General features: G+C 30.7%; 1 protein-coding gene across 2 annotated transcripts in view; it reads left to right on the forward strand.

The window, feature by feature from the left end:
• Nucleotides 1-18,612, forward strand: part of LOC118069326 (uncharacterized) — a 158,896-nt gene that overhangs the window by 129,037 nt on the left and 11,247 nt on the right. For both annotated transcript variants that reach the window (XM_035087364.1, XM_035087365.1), the window contains one exon: nucleotides 5,608-5,695. The gene's annotated coding sequence lies outside the window, so the exon portion shown is untranslated. The remainder of the gene's footprint in view (nucleotides 1-5,607; nucleotides 5,696-18,612) is intronic.

Below are 18,612 nucleotides of genomic sequence, written 5' to 3' on the forward strand. Positions count from 1 at the left end.
AATGAGAGTTTACCTTAATTCGTTGGTTAACTGGATTATATCTGAAGCCATTTACTTGTGTTCTGCAATTTTCTTGCTTGCGAAAACTATAAGTTACATTCTTGATATTAACACAAAACAAAAGGTATATATGTGTAAGTATAAGTATAAATTAAATGAGACATCTGCAAGTTATAGACATGAATCTGTTGTACTGGATTCGCTACTAAACCACTTCTACCAAACTACGATATGATCGGAATCTGTTTGACTTGCTCCATTTCTCATTCATGACACTTACCCCTTAATCTAATTAGATTAAATCGGATTCCAACCCTACACTGTCTGTCATAACATCCTCTTTGATGACGTACTCCAAGAAACTTTGAAACTGTAAATTTCATTATTTAATTATGCTTGGAAAAAAACAGAACTTGCTATACACTCTCAGAGCTTAACTTAATTACATGCTGATAGGGTGTTTTATTAACAGAGATTTATGCCCTTTGGGTTGTAAGCAATCTCTTTTACTGTTTTTCTTGTTAATTGTTTTATTAAAATTTCATTTCATTTCTACTTGGATCAGTTATTTAGCACTGTTTATATCTCCAACTCTTATCAACATCAAGGTTTACTAAGATTGTGACTAAACATAGATTTATTAGAATATACTGGGAATTACTGTCGTTGAGTAAATATTGTGACAAATCATTGCTAAACAGATTTACCAAGAAAACTCACTTAGCTTTTTTAACCACTAGCTTTCCCAACGTTCAACACTCTAATAAGTTGTATTACCATCTCTATTCTCAGCAGATTTGATTTTATGTTTTTAGGTACATTGATATATATAATATAAATATATAGACGGATATATAAACACATGTATACACCAACATGAACAAAAATAGTACAGGAAGCAGAGTGTTGAAACTGAAAGGAAGCGATTCTCTCAGCAACTCTCTGAAAACTAAAACAAATAAAATACCAAACTAAATCACGATATATACTCTAAGCTCGAAAGTTGGAAAGTACACTCTAGGTTCCCGCAGTGATTTTATTCCCTCTGCAAATTCACTCCTGAAGCTGTACAGAAGCAATTGAGAGATTTTAGAGTTAGACGTGAAAGCATCGTCAATATCGTTTCAGTTTTAGATGATTTTTGGGTGTGTTTTTACAAATATATTTATTCTATTCCCAATAATGGAGCAAATTCGTGTTCCGAGAACATATATTTGCATTTTATTGAATAAAAAAAAAATCAATCAATCCAATACTTTATTCAGTGTTTCAAGAAAAACTTTTACATTCGTTTTCTCTTCTTTATTCCAAGTTTCTAAAGTAATGAAATGAAAAGTCACTAAGAAATATATTCTCCAACAATTTAATTTAATAAAAAACCACTTTCAAAAATATTTGAAATTCATTGATAAACAGAGCCAAGGATTTCATCAACAAAATTCAATCTAAGTTCTAATTCATGAATTTTCAATTAAACTAAAAAATAGTTGATTTCAAATAATACAACTTAGCTAAAAGACCTTTCATGAACCACTAACTTATTAATTTAAATATCTCATCAGAGTTATATGAAGGTACATGAAACTTGGAATGAACTTTTAACAGTACAGTTAAGTAAGCATCCTATATGCTTATGATGCTGGTTTAAAGAAACAAATTTGACAACGAATATGACAAAGATGTGAATTACGTTGTTCTGAATAATACAAGTACTGTCTAATTTTATAACTTATAGAGAAAAGATGTAGTTGATGGTCGTTTTTTTCTTTGGCAATCTCATGCTTCAAGTAACGTAACAGAGTATTAAGTTGCTTTCCATGTAGTTAGAGAATCGAATTGAGAAAGTAAATGGAGCACTGGCAGACAAACGAAAAGTTTCCAGCAAGCAAGAGAGTTTCAGGTATAGATGCATACGCGTGACGTTTCAACAACAATATATCTATATACATATTCCTGTATTCCATCAAGTTATATGAGGCTGATGGAACTCATATTTGCTTGGTTGGAAATTGCTCTTTGGGTATGTGGTTGAAGTATATATTCATCTAACGTAACTTACACCTTTCAGGGTAAACGCCATTACGATATTCAACGAGATCTCTATAAAGCATGGTTGCTGGAATATATGCTTGAAGATACGTGAGGAGGATTAGAAAGTGCATCAGGTTTTTTAAATTGTGGTAATCTTCTTAGCGACCACAAACACGCAAAAGTAGTAGAGTCGTCGATTTAAATGCACTAGAGAAATCAGCTGAAGGAAAACTAAGTTTTCTTAGACTTTTGTGTGTGAATGTTTGTAAAAGAACAAGTAGGAAAGGTGTACAGTGAGAAAATGTTGGAATGATTACAATTCTTTTTTTAAACGTGCTCAATGTTCCATCGAACGGTTCGGTCCAATTCAGAGATTCAAACGGCCCCAGGGAATCCCTTGACCTGGACAGAATCAGAATTTCTAAGTGATGCGCAAGAATGCAGGTGCAGAAACTTTTTACAACAGTTTCTGCACCACCATCACTAGCTTTTTTTCCTCTTTCTTTTTTTCAACTCTTCTCTTCCTCGTTCTTCGTTATATTTACCTCTTTTTAAAGCAATTAGTACGCAGCAATACTGACAACAGTTAAGTTTCTTGGAAGATCTAACCAGCAGAACTACTTTTGCGTTCGTTTGTTCCAAGGCTGGAAAGTGCAGTCAATATTACACTCTTTAAGTTGCACTTCTTAGGCAGCTTGGTTGGCTGATAACTGAAAAGGCAGAGTTGAAAGTAAAGTAGGAAAAGGAGATGACAAGAAACTAACTCGTACTGCCTTCCGAATCCTCGTTGGTTAGCAACCCTTAGTGATTATTATTCTTGATGAGCTGAGCCACCCTCTCTTGTAGTCTTTGCTGCTGCAGAATTTCATTAACACTGATTGCTTGGTTCGGTTCGTTGAGGAATTTCTTTGTACGAAAGAACATTACTAGATTGAATCTAAGGTTGAAAATCCATGGAAAAGGACTCAAGTGAACTACATATAATCAAACTTTGAGGCAAATTGGAATATGAAAAGAAAAAGTGTGAACTTTTTAATTCACTCTTTTACTTACTTTCTCTCACTCTTCATCTTCTCTTTTCAAATACAATAATTTATTCGTCAAGTTTTGAACCTTTCATATATATGTGTATACTTGACATTTAACAACTCTTTATGAAGAAGCATTAAAATTTCAATGTTTTAATCTAATTTTTATTCTATGCACAAAAAAAGAAAGTTATAAAAGAGATTATTTGTACTAGAAGTTTTTTTTTATTTGAATGACTAGTATAAAAGTCCTTATATTTTTACAACTTCAATATTTAATTCTATTTTTTTTTTCTTTATCTAAAAAAAAAGAAGAATCATTTAGAATACTTCGGTGTTTATTTTTAACGACTACTATTACTCAAATGAAATCAAGTTTGAGCTTCTGGTGCTCTTGACGTTAAACAAATTTTCTAAAAAAACCCAGGATTTCTAGAGTTTTAAACTCATTTGTTTTATTCATGAAACTCAAAAAAAGGTAGGAAATTCCATTAGAAATAATCAGTGTCATTCAGGTGAAGTTAAAGTGTTAGAAGGTTTGATAATAGTGAAAAATTTCAACTACTGAATTTCTTTAGCTCAGACAATAAAGTTAATGCTTAGGAATTTTTCATGACAGTTTTTCTGATTAAAAATCATGACAAGAAAGGACAAGATGTATATACATATACAACAAGGACTGAAGTTAAAGAGAATCCACCCTTTTTCGGCTTGTCTAATCCCTTGGGCGTCATTGATGCCTGGATGATCGATGAAGTGATGAAGCATGAATATTGTGACTGAAACCAGTCACGGGTGGTTATTTAGCTGTCATCCAAGTGTTGACATGCGATACTGGTTCATGATTATAAGTTCCCAGTTTGTTGTGCAGAAATCTGTCAGATATTAATACAATTCCCCTATATGGAATCCAACATTCCATGGAGTAAACTTTCCTTCAAAGGGCTAAACATAAATTCAATCATTCACCATTACCGTCAGCAGTAAATGTCCTGACTCGACTATCAATTGGAATAAATTTTATTTCATTTTCCCACATTCGAGTGTTATTTCACCCCTTATTCATTTATTTATTTATCCTTATGTTGATCGGAATCAGTAATTGTGGGAAAAGATATTCGCTTATTCTTAGAGGGATTTTGGGATAATGATTAGAGTTGTTTTGATCGAATGTCAGGATGATTATTATTACATTGGTGTATTGGTGACAGATCCTTTTAATATAGTATAAATAAGATTTGGTGATATGTGATTTCTATTTAACTTCATCGTAGAAGCCAAATACATGTATAATGATGATAAATAAATTTATTAAAGCTCTATTAGAGTTTAATGGTATCTTAAAAATTCATTAATCATCCAAAAATAAGTAAAACTTTATTTTCGTTGAATTAAAATAAATTTAAATGTTGAATAAATAATTGTATAATAATTCAACTATTTTATTTATAAGTCCAGTTATTAATTATTCTTTCAACTACATTTCAATGTTTCATTATTTATTATGTTAATGATATGAAATATAAGCTGGAATTTTTTTTTTTATAACAACGATTTCAATAAAATTAATTTTAAAATTCTTTTAAATCAATCAATTAATCACCTAAAATACTTTTAAAGGTCAACCATCAGTTGAGTAATACTCTAAATAACCTTTGTGTGAGACACAATCACATTCATCTATTGTGAAACAGTGATCTAAAGTTATTCTTAAAAGAAAACATTTATTTAAAAAAAAAATGCTGTGATGAAGGTTTTTGTTTCATTGTAAGAATGTTAGTAAGGAAATATTAGTAGACAAGTTTGTGAATTGGTTGAAATGATAGAGAAAAAAATAGTTAATGAACTCTCAAAGTATGCCAAAAAACATTTAGAACTTTCGAGCTACTAAGAAATTCCAATAGCTTAACGAGATTGTAATTGAATGTAACGCCTACATCATCAAAGGAAAGTTCTTTGGCTTAATTATATAGTGTCATCTACCTAAATGTCTTTCACTAGCTATAATTTTCCACCTCGCAATTAGACGCTTCTGGCTGGGTCCATTGTTCTCCTTTAAAACACCAGCTAACGATATCTCATCAAGTCATGAGTGTAGATCATCTATCTCATACCTTCCGGATTGTGTTTGTCTGCTGATTAACACTTGCCTCAATAACCTCGTATTATTCTCATCAAATGAACATTCAAATAATGATTAAAGCGAATATCATCCCAATGTATTACTAACAATGTTTTTGTTATTCTTTAATGACCCAACAAACTCAAACTATCATATTCTCCTACTATTCATTATTAATATTAAAATAATTTTAAAAAATTAAGTATTAATTAACCATAATATTTTTTAACAAAAGTTTATAAACTAAAACAAAGTTTAAGATTGAAACAAATATGTTGTAAATTTATAAAAAATATAATTCAAAGAATTTTAATTAAATTTAATGTTATCATGACCTATTTACCAGTTATTTAAATTAAAAAAAAAAACTATAAAAATATTACTCTCAGAATAATTGCATAATAAAAATTATGAAATTTGTTACAGGAAAGCTCCTGCACCAATACAGCATCAACACAATGAGAAGTTTCCAAATCTGGCACTGAAAAATAAAAACTCATCTTTCAGCATATTGGTAAGTTTATGCATGACATAATACCGTGATAAATTGTTGAATAAAGCCTGAATGACATTCATAATTATTATTAAGCGATCATCTCGAGAATCACAGAGTGAAAGTTTTGAGTAATAAATCATATATTAGTCCATACTCTGTTTACTAGACAAACTTTCAATTTTTTTAATATCGTTCCGAATTGATTTGTCTTCTTGACAGCGTAAAGGGGTTGCAGTAGCAATAGTTTTTCGTAATCACGATGAAAGATAGCCTACAGTACTGTTACAAAAGCTCGGGCATCGCGTGCCCACAGACTAAGAATGGTTTTGAGATCAGAGAACGATAAGAGCCACTTTGTCTCAAGAGGTAAAGAGGGCTCTATTTCGTATTCGTACTTAATGGCTTTACCTTCGCCATTCTCGTTTCCCTAGAGAAGTATCTAACAATATGCTCTTAAATATTTTACATACCCACTTCAAATCGATACTTCATGTCTTCAATCATAATAAGTTTATCAGAACAAGTCATTTCAACAATCCATAAACGTTTAAATAAATTAATCTGGAATTCTATAATAATCCAGCATTGTTAACGAGATTTTTTATTCTATGAAGCTTCCTAAATTGATGCCAATTATTTCCAACAATGCAGCATAAATATTTTAATGAATTCTCCATTTATTATTAAGTTCACGTTGAAATATTTCTTAAAAAAATAAAAAATAAGCACAATTAATCAAAGAAGATGTAGGTTGAATTTTACTCAAATGATGACGAAGTTGGAACTTTCAAGTGGAACTTAAACATGACATTTAATTAGAAGCTCTTGTGATACACCTTAGATACAGAGGTATTCCAGCATACCATCCTACACTTCTTTTGTTAAGCTCAAAGGCATCCTTCTAACATGACTCATGACCACGTCAAATGAAAACTTTTGATAATTTAACCTTGAACAATTTTATTCATATATATATATATGAATAAAACAAATCATTTATCAATTTTTATATCATTTTTTTTAAATTCACATTCGTCATACTTACACTGATTTATTTTATCCATTATCTGCTTTTACTTTTTACATAGCTTTCCTTTGAATGATAAAAAAAAATATAAATCGTTATAGAATTAAATAATATAGATTGTATTAATTTTTTTCCTGTTCTGTTTTGCTCTTACATCAATCAATATGTATATGGTGTTGGTACTTTTGGTGAGTTCTTTTTTATATGAAAGAAATAATAAAGTTGATGTGTGATTTTTATAGCTAGAAAAGAAGAGAACATGACTAAGGAGAAATACACTCTCTGCCTTAGGGTAGGTGGATAAAATAGTTGAACATCATCGTTCATTAAGAATCCATTCGTTGGATTGTAAAAGATAGAAACACATATGACGAGCAAGATTTCTGATGTTGTTGGACGTCTCTTCATCTTATTATTAACATATATGTACACATTATTGAATGCGGCATGTTGGTATAAAGAAAAATAGTAAAGAAGAAGAAAGAAAATATAAAAATAAATAAAAGAATTTTTTATTGCAATATTTTTATTACAAATAATAAAAAGATCATAACACAATGAATAAATATATTTGTGCTATTTCATATTTCTGTTGACCTAGAATAAAACGTTTCTGAATATTCAACGCACTTTATTACATGTATTGAAATGAAATTTTGCACAGAAAAGTTCTGAATTGAGATGAAATAAATAATGGTTGTTTAATCAATGGGATTTATATTGGAATGAGAAAAATGATAGAATCTATTGGAGTTGTTGGAGTCGATAGTTTATTGAATAGAATTTTATTGTGAAATAATTAGAGAGTCTTTTATAATGTAAATCATGGCACATGACAGGATATCAAAATTTGTATAATAGATCATAATTAATAACAATAATAATGATACGTTACAATAATAGAAAGAAAACAAAAAATGTTGAAACATTGATATCAGTAACTACATTATGGTAAACAGAAAGACAGCCGTACATTCAGACAATGAAACACGTTTAAATTATTGCAACAATTATTGAATTATTTATAAAAAAAAACTCCAATGCTTAATAATCATTAATAATAATATTTTGTCTCCAATCAACATCTTCTATAATTGCCAGCATGATTATGACCCCCAATGAAAATGATCATCAACAATCCTGATCTAATAAAAGAATATGCCCGAACAAATAAGAATTCCTAAAATAAATAATACTCTTGATTGCATCCAATTAAATTCTCATAACTAGGTTATTATTATCAAATATGCAGAGCTACACAGAGAGATATTAGTAAATAGAGAAAAACTAAAGTAATTTGCAGCGAAATTGCATAGGAAACAAACAGAAAATGAACTACACATGCTATTTTTCATTAAATTGTCATATTTTTCATATTTTGCAAGCTGAAACTACAAATAAACACGAATAAACATGAGCAATATTCCAATTGAATATCAAATAGGATCATATAATAGATGAAGTACTCAACTATAATTCCAGTTCAGTTACCAACAAATTGGTCCAATTCGTAATCGAGCTACAGTAATCGAATGTATATTCAATACACAAACCTATCGTCGATCCGAGGGTCAGGTCTCTGTAATTAAAACGCCACACTAGCAACGGAGAATAGAGAACTAGGTAAACGTGACGTTTCAGCTAGTGTTTCTCTCTGTTTCCCTCACTGTTATGTCTTTCGTTCTCTTTGCAATGCACCCTGACAATGGTGACACACACCCTGAAGGCAACGATTCTTCAGAATCTCTAGAGGTAGAGCTGTTTCAAGCTCCACTGTTCATACACGACTCCACTCACTGTAAAGCTGTTGCCTGCTGTTACATATACAACTGCCGCGACAGCTCCTGTGTAATTGCTCTGTCATGGAGGCTGTGACTGGAACGATTTCGAAATTTTCCAGCTAGAGATGAGAGAAAAAAAAATCGATTACTATCACACGAATAAGAGACGAGGAATTGACGATGCTTGTTTCATGTTGCCAGCTTGAATTACTTCGCTGATGAGATATTGCAGTCATGGAAAAATTATCCAGACTTTTAAGGATCATCATTAATGAACTATTCATTCTAGAGAGCTATTCAATTTTATTTAAATAAAAAAACGTACATCTATGATGAGGGATCTTTTTTTTTCTGACAAATGAATAAAACTTGGTGTGAAGATGATAATTACTGATAAAACTTTGTTGTGTTGCAATAATTGAATACAATGTGCACTATTAGATTATAATAAAATAAAATCATCAAGGAGGATTAATATTAATAATTTAATTGTAGCTGAATAATTGATTGATACACCTTTTTAATGGTAATTATTTTTATTAAAAGCATTTGATTAGATAATTATGATCATAAAACATTTTTCTGTTTGAATTGATCATACATTTATTTGAACAATTATCTATTTAATCTCATAGATTAAATTATTTCATATTAATTAATTTGTTTCTTCTTCACTACAAAAATTATATATTTACAAATCATTACCAATTCCGTTTTCAAAATATTTAAAATAATTTATTCCCTTATCGATTTATTATAATATTGACAATAACAATTTAAAAATTAAAAAAAAAAATATCACTAATGCCATAAAGAATCTCAATTAAGCCAATTATAATTTCGCAACTCAATGTATCATGTTCAACGATGAATTTTTCGAAATAATAGCATCAACATTTCATCCGATAATTCAGTACAACGTGATGGAGTTTCTTCAGAGTTTTCAGAGTAGATGTTTCAATTTTATCGAATGCAATAGGATTACTCAATAAAACGTGTAAGAAGTTTTTACACGAGTTAAATAGACGTTTTAAAGAGCATTGATTGGAAAGGTTGTTTTTTTTATCAAAACAATTTTCGTGTTGGAATTTTTTGGTAGTATTTATTTAGTATTTGTAAACATGTTAAATCAATATGTAGTGAAACGTAAAAAATAAATCCATATCAACATAGATACCTAGAATTTATCCGTGACAAAAATTTAAAACAAAATTTTTGGAGGCTGTTATTGACAGGTTTGGTGAATTGATAGAAATAATGGAATCATAAATATTCAGTTGGGTGTTTTATATTCGTTACGAAGTGGACTATTTCATCTGTCAAACTTCTTGATGTGTCTATTTAGTCTAAATTATGTGCAGTAAATTCTATCATTTCCAATTGAATGCCTGTTAAAAATATTCAAAGAGACTTTCTCACAGAGAGGAGAGAAATAGATATTCCAAGAGTGACGTTCTCGTTTCCAATCGACAGCACAATTACGCAAGAGCCATGGTTCCAATATTCGCACGAGCAGACGCGCGAACATCCATCCAAGACATTTAATTATCGAACTGTTCTATATTCGATTGGATTTGAAGAAAAATTTTGCTGTAAAAATTTGTGAGTAGCAATAATGTCAGTATGATCAATCATACGTATATCCTTGTGTCAGGAGATTAGTTATGTTCGGAAATAATGTAATCTATAATTTGAATTTTAAGATGAGAGGTATGTTGAGGCAAACAGCAGTCATTTGGTGACAACCTCTTACCAACGTTCATACAAGTAATTTTCCCTCAGCAGTTTTACCCTACAACGTGGCAATTAAGGGGCGTTGTAATGCAACCGAGGCCAGACTGCATGAACATTAACGCGCCAGGCTGAAGACATTCAATTACAAAGCCGTATTCAATTAAGGCACCTCTCATGAGAGAACAAAACAAACGAACCGACATACTCCCTTTCACACTTTCCACTTTACTCATCAATCCATTCATTCATTTTTTATTTACATTGATAATTATACTATTGATAAAAATACCTGGTGATTCAGTTCTCTCTACTATTTGTACAAGATTTATTTATTTTCATTTTTTTTTTGATGTTATTAATGGTGTCTAAAAATAATTTCTCTAGAGATTTAGTTCAATTAGCTCAGGCCTTTTTTATGGCTTCTTGCAAAACTTTTGCTATTTATTCTCTATGTTTGATAAAGTGAAAAATTATCATCCAAGTTGTTTTTATGATTTGTTATTAATTCATCAAGATTTTTATAACTAAGCTCTTTGTTTCTTGAAACAAAAGGAGTAATTTTTTATGCTGAAATGTCCTAGAGTTGTAGTTGTTTGTTCAATGTGAATTTATTCTTGAAATTTTGTTTTCTTGTGATTTCATATGAATATTTAAAGTCACACTGAGAAGTAAAAGAAGAATTTTTAATTAATGTTCTCTTGTTTTTCATTTTTTCTACTCACAGTAAATATACTCGGACAGAATTTCTTCGTTGTAACAAGCTTATCATACTTTTTACTTTTTTTCAATTTATACAATTCTACGCTGTTGAATATTTCAAAAAATTATAAAGCAGATTTTATTAACAAAAATATGTTTACATTTACACTCTGAAAAATTTTTTTCATCTCATTATTTTCATTCAATTAAAAACATTTTAAAAAAATAAATTCTAATGAAAAATCTGATGTTTAAAAAAAAATATTCATTATTTAAATATAAATATTTAATAATGCAATACCGTTGATACTTCTGCACTTTCGTAAGCGAAGAAAAGTTATGACTTCTCTTAGAAGCACATTTTGACACCAAAAAAAACTAATCTCCAGCAATAAATGAATAATTCTTCCAACCCTCTGTTATTTTCAGTGCTGAAATTATCCTAGGGTGTATTTTTATGAGCATTTTGTGGCATAATTTTCTCCTAAAAGACAAGAGTTTCTAAACTGCGTCTAAAAATGTTTGCAATCCAACACTGTTATCAAAGTGTCTATGCAATTTTAGTTATTTGTTTGCAGTTGGCACAAATTTTAATACCTGAAGAAGGTTAATATTTAAACATCAATCAGATTCAAGAATGATCCTAAAATATAGAGTAGTCAAACATTTGAGAGTTTCTGTAATTCTTCGTTTCTTTCAAACTGTTTCGATTGCTTCTCTACTCAATTTTATTTCTGTAAATAACCCAAGCTGACTGAATAGTTAGGGGCTGCTGGCGGCGGTAACCAATAGTAACATAGAGTGGAGAGAGACAAATTCCCAAATAAAAGCAGTCCCTTGCCATGTTACAAGAGTTTCTCTAATTTCAGGCTTTGAGTAAATGCTTCTAATCGTAACAGCAGCTAACCAATTTCGGTAAATAACGACGAGAAGAAATTCCTTTGGAACCATTGATTTCAACTGTCCGAGTTATGATTTCTGTCTTTAACTAATACTTTTTAATATCCCAATGACACGGCTTCATTCTGCGCCAGACAGCCATAAAATTCCTAAATTGCCGTTTAGATATTGTTGTTTGAAATTTTTTAAGTGCCTAGATAACTTTGCCAATTTATTTTGTTTCTATAGAGTTTAAAAAAAAAAAAAAACATTGCTCCAATTTAATATTAATTTTTAAATAAATTAGCCTATTGTTAATTTCATTCATTCTAAAGCTCACTACATGTTTCACAATGTTCTCTAAAAATATCAATAGAGCTAAAAAAATTTTTAAAATCAAATAAAAAAGGTTCAAACATTTTTGGAGTAAACAAAAAAAAAACAACGAATATTTTATTTTTATCATCTAATTTTAATATTTTTGTACTAAAAAAATAAAAAGGAAAATGATGAAAACAATAGTTTTATATATAAAAAAAAAAAAATAAATAAAAAATTGAATATCCAAACGAGTTCTTGAAGCAACAAAAACAAATAGTTTCCAACTATTCTACTCGTCCGCCAAAAGCAAAGCCCCATTAGTATGCTGAGAGTAATATTATATTTGAAAGGTTTAATGAACATGAGAGTTCTATAATGGGCAGGCGAGAAAAAAATAACATGAAAACAAGGTGCAGAGAATCTGCAATCATTCTTGACTTTGTGTCTAATTCTAATTTTGTGAATACGTGTCTCCAGAGTTTTCTCTGGTATTGTCTGACACAACAACAGCTCGGAGCATCTTTACTAGACATGTTTCCACTGATGCAGCTACATTTTACTCCAATAAGAGAAGAAACGTCTGTGAAATACACACAAGAGACAAATCGGGATGTTTTTGTTCTGAGAATTGAAGTAGGCATTGGAGGTTTACCGTGATTATCTTGTATACATTTTCTACTCAGTAGAATCCAGAATTAAACGAGATCTAATCTAATATAACACAATTTACAAATGAATTATATCAAACTGCCGGAATATGTCTAGCTTGAGTAATACATGAGGTTATCGACCTACTCAGGGATACCATTCGAGATAAATTTGATGCGTTAACCATCCATACTACACGCTTGACGTCCCTTTTCTACCTCTCTCACGTGGTTATTTACACTCAAAAAAGATCATTTTCGATCATGACTAACGAATTTTTCAACAAGGAAATACTTTATCACATTTCAATCTTTTTATCTATCATCTTTTTCACATTCTCTCACCTAAAATTATCTGACAAATTTCCCTTGATAGAATAAATAGCTCATGTTTATTTACATGAAAATCGACTTTTTCCCAAATCAAAATATTAACCGACTAACAAAAATATTTATCCAAGTGAAATCGATTGTTTTCTCAAGAAAAAATGTATTCATCAGTCTTCTACTTTCCTCGTGCTTCTGTGAAAATAATAATATTTCCACTTTATACGTTGAGGAATTTAAAAATTTTCGTTAAATGTCAAAACATGAAGACAGAAGAAATCATGGTTGAAAGAGAATTAATTTAACTGTAGAAAATTTACGAAAGATTTTTATTTTTACAACTTTGTATTGTCTTAAATAATTTATTGGAATAGTAAAAAAACTTACATCCGCTGTTTTATCTTTTTAATTTTTTTTCGTATAGCTGAAACCCGATATTTCTTGTTCGTACATTTGAGAGCATGGGTTCAGTATAAATCTTAGATACAAATTCCCACTACTTAATTTTTTGTTTCCGCCATTTTTCTCAGGCGTTGTCCCACTTTACGTGAAACGAAAATAGCAAAAACCATACACCCCAAAGAAGACGAAGAAGAAGACCCTTTACATAAGAGAAATATTTTAAAATGTAACTTAATGTCGTATATAGAAGCAACTTCTTCGTCTGAAATGAATTGAATTTTTGAGAGACACACCTCAGCTCATTTGTCACAATGGGCGGCACCACCTCTTCTGTGTCTGATCATCCCCACGGCATTTCAACTGCTAACCCAAATGGAAGGTACAACGATTTGCTGTTCAGACCCTTGATTACTTCTCATGCCACTTCTTCATTCATAGTATGAGACCTAGCACCGCCTCATGGGTTGAACGTCAACATTACCTAAGTAGAGTATGTACGCCATGCAAGCAACTGGCGCATCGATTCATCTCTCCAACACACAACTCAACGTCCCAAGCTTTACTTCCGAATAAAGTGGGACACGAAATAAGAATTCAAAATTGAATGCCATTCCTCCCGTATGGTGCACACGATTCTCCCTCTCTCTTCTACCTTCTCTTTTGTACTCGACAGTTTCCGTAACTCCGAGTGTTCTTTAATTCTTCCTCTGATTCAAATGGAAGTAGACCGTAGCAATTCACCGTCTTTCAACTTTTTATTTTCCCAACTACAAAATGCCACTTTAATATTATCACTATTTTTCCTCTCGAATCAAGATGAAATATTGCCTTTGACTGGTCAATATTTTTTCGTTATTCAAACAAACATGTTATATTAAATAAACATTTAATACTTTGATTTTGAAATAATTTATAAATAATTTAAATAGCAATGTCAATATTATGAATAATAATTTAAATATTGCAAATGATTTTTCTTTGAAATTGCAATAAAAAAACTCCTTACATCATTTTAGAAACAAAAACATTTAACAAATAAATAGAGCATTAATAATACTTGTATAAAAATAAAAACCGTTTTTTAAATATTTCTATACATTAGATATTAAATAAAAAATGAAATAATTTAGTTGATGGTTGTTAATGAAATTTTTTTAATGTAGAGGTGATAATTTAAGATCTGGTCTAGATTTGTCAAAAGTCAAGTAATTTCATTCCACGTTTTTTTCCCCTAAAACAGAAATATTTATGTGGCAAGCGAGCTCAAAAGATTGATTACAAGATTTCACATTGCAAAATTAACGTGAAAAAAACCACAGCAGTAGCGTTATTTATCTTTTTGCCGGGTGTTAGCATTTGTTACAGCTTTTCTTGTCACCTACTCAGTGGGCGAGGATCAAAGAAACACAGCTCGTTAACCAGGTCGATTAGAATCAAACCTGTAAACCTCGTCACTGAGGCCACAACATAATTTACTTAGCTATCAGTTGTGTTTAGAATACGATATTGGTATCACTGTGCCATCAGAAAGTAATTCACTTAAACGAAATAGTGTTATATTTAAAAATGCATTATGTTATCTAATCATACCAGGTGATCGAAAAACCATTCTACTAGCAATATCACTTTTTCGCGACATTCTCTTGCAGATTTCATGGCACCATAAAATTCATATATCTATTCTTTTTATTTCCTTTTTTATTTTTGCTGTCAAATATTCGCCTTTTATACTAAAACTACTGTTTAAGAGAAGAAAAATATTTCGACAGATAATTTGATTGAATTTTAAAAAAAGAATACAAAAATTAATTATTTATCTTCTTTGGTGTAAAAATAAATTTTTATAAAAATGTGAAAAAGTGATAAATTTAAAAATTTAATATCGTTAAAAATGAACTTGGATTAAAAAGATGTTTTTTTTTTAAAACTACATTCGATCCATTTTTTTATTTATACACAGTACAAGTGTATTTTTTTTTCAATGTGGTACTCTAAGAAAAGCTCTTATGCAATTTTTAAGACTTATCATGTAATGGTTTCTCTAATCCTTTTATTAGCTCAAGCTATTGAGATAATTGGGTCATTTTATAGAAGTAGATAAATAAAGTGTGCTAGAGTTTTAACGAGCAGATGGATTTTTTAAATAATATAAAAGCTTCTATTTAAAAAAAAACTTTGCTATCCTATTTTCATTTCATTTATTGTTTATAATAATTAATTAATTAATTAGCTTGCTCGTTCTTTTGTTTGATATCACATAACTCTCAAACTCCTCGTAGAGTTCACCAACATGCACTCATCCTTAAATAAATTCTAAAATTATGTTCAGTACGTTCAAAATTCCCTGATCAAATAAATCTCCAAGCAGCTAAATTTATCCTAAAAATTATAATAACAATGAGCAAGAACAAAGAGGACTAAACCTTGTAACAAGTCTTTACTTTATCCTTGAAATTCTCCAGAATGATTAAAACCAAGTTATTTTATCAAACTTGAATCTCTAATTTTCAAACAATAAATTAATTTTTCTCTCACCAACAAAAGATACTCACTCTTCATTATGTACCAACAAGACTTAAATAATTTATCACTTATGACAAAAAAAAAACATTTATTTATTATTAATAACTCTAAACGGTATTTCACCTTAAAGTTTACCTTTCATTTCCCCTGAAGCCTAAACTAACCATTATAGTATAACATGATAAAAATTAAAAATGATTATTCTCCAACATTTGAATGTAACTGTTCCTGAGAAGTATACTTTAAATGAGATTTTTGATATTCTCATGACTAGACAAGTTATTAAATCTTTCTTCTCAATTTAAATGTCGACAATGAACGCAACAATTCATAAATACAATAAATTAGCTTGCCATCTGGCAATAAAATAGCAATACTATATCTGCTTTCTGGTAGAATAGCAGCTTTGATTTTGGAGCAGAATAAATGTAGTTATATTCTCGGTGTAGAATCAGTAGGAAAAAAGGGGCAGCAGGGAGAGAAATATTGGTATACAGAAGCGTATCTTCTTTCATTGACCCGAAGCCTTGTAGTTGAGAAATTCACGTGACACCCTTGGGATCGATTTAAACAGTTCGATTGGCCTGGTAGCAAGTTAACCCAGAACGTGACGCACGTTCAGAAGATTGAGTTCTACTGATCTTTTGGTGGTTGAATTATAGTTAAGACTTTAATCTTGAAGGTTTTCTTCATTGGATCGGAACTTGAGAAATTTTCCCAGGATATTTGACTTCCTTAATATGAAAAGTTAAGTTACCATCACACTGACTAGGATTAGTCGGAGTTATATTGTAAGGTACTTATAAAGTTGAGATTAATGTTTAATATCTAGCGAATCGATTAGTAGAAATTTCTGTCACTAATGGACATATTTGAAACTTGGACTAATCTGTTGTAGAACACCTACCAGTGACGACGTTAAATTTAATGGTACTTTGTGTACGCACTTATCATAGTTAATTGTGATGACACATCAATGTGTCATCGCCTACGCAATAGAATTTGTGGGGTCCCTATACATGTATGAATATACGCCTACGTTTGCTTGGGGGCTATCTTCTACCTTGATCAACCAACGCGATTAGCCTGGTACTGACTGCTTGCCAAGGAATTCTTGAATTATTATTCGAACTTACTGAATTAATAATAAAAAAAAAATTCACTATTAAATGATAAATTCATTGAATCAGGCAATTTAGCATTTGATATTCATGAGAAAAATACTGCGGAGAAAAGATATGTCAGCACTATCATGTTTTTTTTTTGTTTTATTACCGATGAGTTGTTTTAATCGATGTTAAGGAGAGCACTTTTGTCAATTTTTATTTGATTCAAGCTAAATTGGTTGATAACACTTGATTTTCAGAGCTTTGTTCTAAAATTGTCAACAAAGACACGTAATTGAAGTTTATTGATTAAATTTGATCCAATTTTTAATTTATTGACGGCATTGTTTTTATTTATAAGTTATTTATCCAATTTTCTATTAATTTCATATGGCCATAAAAACAAAGTAATTAACTGAGGAACATTAAAAATCAATGATGAAAACTGATAAAATGAAATTGACTTCAATGATAATTCAATTGAATTATCAATTCATTCTCCTGCCATTGTTGTCAATGATAAAAAACATGAATGTATCTAGTTCTAAACTAGGATGATTTCGTGAGGAGGTTTAAATTTCATGAAAAAGTGAATGAAACATTCACAAGCCAAGCTACCTTACGGCTGTAATTGGAGTAATGCTTTGACCAAGACAGTGTATATTCTAGACGTCATTGAAGAGTCTAAAAACATGAAAGAAAGAAGTTGTCAGCTAAGTACCTAAAAGGAAAAGAAGCCTAGTGAAGACAGCCTGAGGATCATCTTACCAAGGGAATTAGTTCTCTTAGTGTAGGGTGTTGGTAGCATAGTACACAAGTGGAGAAGCAGAGTAGACTATTGCTCCGTTCAATCGAGCGTTTTCTTTCCGTATGTCGTATGTCGATGTGCCCCGGGCCTTAAAGGGGGTTGAAGCCTACGCCAGCTGCGCTTGATTGGAACGAGAAATGGGAAGTTGATTTGCCCCAGGCCACATCCAGTCAGAAAAGAGGGTTGGTTGCTTGGCATACCAGGCTAAAATTTAAGTTACGCACATGATCTATATAGAATTTCGTACCATCCATTTGTCTTTTTTCATTACCTATTTGCCATAGTCCTCCGGCTTCTTTATTGGATTAACGACAAAAGCAAGCCAAAAAATTGATCAATCAAATTTACTTAACTGGAAGAAAAATAAATTGAATTAAATTTTATCGTTTTTATGTTAAAAGTGTATTGGGAATTTAATCAAGTGGGTGGAGGTAAAACTAATTTCGTGAGAATAACGATTTGATCCTTTCGCGCGGCCTCTACTAAATCCAATAACAAATAGTGAGTTTTTGCTCTACCTATTTAATTTAAGCGTGGACTTGAGATGGATCAGCAGCCGTGATGAACGTGTGGACAAGCAGTACCGTTGCTTGCCATGTACACACAGACCCTGTTACTCTCAGGTACACTTTGCTGATGGATACACCAGAGAGGCAGCTGAGATCGAAGGTGATCCAAAAG

This window comes from Chelonus insularis, unplaced genomic scaffold (assembly GCF_013357705.1).
Source record: "Chelonus insularis isolate UGA/USDA-ARS -01 unplaced genomic scaffold, ASM1335770v1 contig_406_pilon, whole genome shotgun sequence".
NCBI lineage: Eukaryota > Metazoa > Arthropoda > Insecta > Hymenoptera > Braconidae > Chelonus > Chelonus insularis.